Here is a 2,344-nt window from a genome sequence, read left to right as displayed (position 1 = left end):
CGCGAACCCACCGACCGGGGGAGACGGCCACCGCGGGGGACGACGGCGCCCCACACGCCATCGACACGCAACGCCACCGCGGGCAAGCGGGCGGGCGGCGGCGGACCACGGGAGAGGCCGCTACGGACACACGGGGGGGAGAGCGATGCAGCACCGGGGGCACGGACGCCCTCCCGGCTACGAAAGCCAGACGGGAGAGGACGAGATGGCTCAAGGCGGCGGCGAGCGGGGTGGGGGCCGCCGGGCGCGGCATAAGGCGACGACGGGGGAAGGGGCCGACGGGCACCAGGAGGCCCGAGGGGAGGGATGTAGCAAGCCTCAGACGGCAGCCCACCGGCCAGGACACGCACGGGATCTCACCGCCAGTGGCCTCCGCGCACAAGGGCGGTCCCGCGGCACCTGGGACGACCGGCTGCGCCTTCGGCGAGCTCCCCAAACCCCCCGCGCACCTCGCAGGGCCCGGACCCCGACCGCCATCGCGGTCGCGTGTAGCTCCGGAAAAACGCTCTTCTTGCACGCACGCGCGACCGGCCGCCCCCCAACGCCGTCCGGCCCGCCACGCGGAGGCCCGCCGACCGTTCAACCGAGGCACGTCGCCGGGGGGGTGGGGGGCGCCGTCCAGGGCCTTGGCGGCCAGGGCGACGCCCCCTCCCCGCGGCGAGGTCAGGTTCGGGCAGCGCAGTCGGGCGAACGCTCGTCGCGGGGCGGTCGGCAGCCGTGAGGAAGAGAGAAGGAGCACCCTTTCGAACAGGGATGAGACCCCCGCGAGGGCGAGGCACGAGAGCCCGTGGGGAGGCGAGACCTGCGCCGCGACCGGGCCACTGGGGAAACAACGCCACGGGATCCCACCGCCCCAAACCCGAGAGCGGTCCCGCAACGCGCCCGTGACGCCAGCCGGCCAAAGCCTTCGGCACCCCTCGACCCTCCCAACGGGGCCACGGCCTCACCACCGGGGCGTCCCAGAGCGACGCCGGCCTTCGGCCCTCGGCCCGCACGCCACCGCGCCTAATCCCATTCTCGTCCGTTTCCCAATCCTGTCTCGCTCCGGGGAGCACCGTGCACCGGTGGAACGACCCCCTCGTTGGCCGGGCGGTCCCCCCAGCCGCAATCCACAGGCGCCAGCACGGGAGCGCCCATCCATCCGCGGCCTGGCACGGGACCGGGTGGAGGGCCGCACGCTCACAGGGGATGGGGAGGGGGCGCGAGACGGGCCGCACCACCACCCCCTTCCCCCAGCGCACACCGGGGCGACCCGCGGCCGGGGCACGCAGCGCACACACGCGGGCGCCCTTCACAGCTGGAACGCCGGCCCGGCCCGGCGTGACCCTCCCCCAGAGTTCAGGGGGGAGGCGCGGACCACGTTAGGCGAAGAGTGGCACTCGGCCCCCACCGCGGGGGCCGGCGGACCGCTCCCCCCCACGGCAGGGGAGGAGGGAACTCTGCCCACGCACAACTGGCAGCCGCAGGGGCGGCGGCTGACGACGCGCAGAGAGGCGGCGGGCTGGGGGATCCGACAAACCCCAGAAGAGGACACGCCTCCATGATCGCTAGAGAAGACGCTTTCTCGCCGAAGGTGGATCGCCCCCGACCCCCGGTCGCCCCCGTAAGGGCCCTGGGCGGAGGCGTTCAGGCACGCCCTGGGGGAGGTGTGGGGGGGGTCTGCGGCATGGGGCAAAACACGCACGGTTGGCGACTCCTGAGCGTTCGCGGTCGGGGCCCCTGGTCCAAAAGCCCCCTCACTTCGAGGGGAACACTCCCCCGTCGGTATGGGAGAGGGGTCACCGAGGCAGACCAGGCCGGTGGCAGAGGCCCCCCACGGGGCCGGCCGGCACCACGTCGCCGGCCCAGCCCCACCACGATCGCCCACACGACCGTGCAACCACCCCCCCCTCGGGCAGGGTGGGAAGAGCACAAGCCGTGCGCTCGCCTTTCGAAGTCCGCCACGCACACATCGTGGGGACGCCGAGACAACGCCCCCCGCCCGCCCACGCAGCGCAGGAGGATGCCTCTAGGCTTGCCCGCCTCGACCCCCCCAACCCCAAGCACGCTGCTCGAGGGTGTACCCAACGCAGCAGACGCTGCAGCGGCGACCAGAGGGGGGACGCCGGGAACGAGGACGACAACCACCGCTCGGTTTCGGGCACCTTGGAGAACAACCCGGTGCGCTCCGGGGGCACCACAAAAGGGCCACACAGACCCAGCAGCCGCGCGCCAAACGGGGCGCGCGACCGGGCGGGCGGCACGGCCCCGCACCCGTCCGTCGCGGGCAGGGGGGACCCCGGCCAGGCAACAGCCACACAGGGCGAGCGAGGGCTGCCCGCTGCGTCAAGAGGACTCACGACCC

Source organism: Eulemur rufifrons, unplaced genomic scaffold (assembly GCF_041146395.1).
Source record: "Eulemur rufifrons isolate Redbay unplaced genomic scaffold, OSU_ERuf_1 scaffold_158, whole genome shotgun sequence".
In the NCBI taxonomy this organism is placed as follows: domain Eukaryota; kingdom Metazoa; phylum Chordata; class Mammalia; order Primates; family Lemuridae; genus Eulemur; species Eulemur rufifrons.
This window is presented reverse-complemented; position numbering follows the sequence as displayed.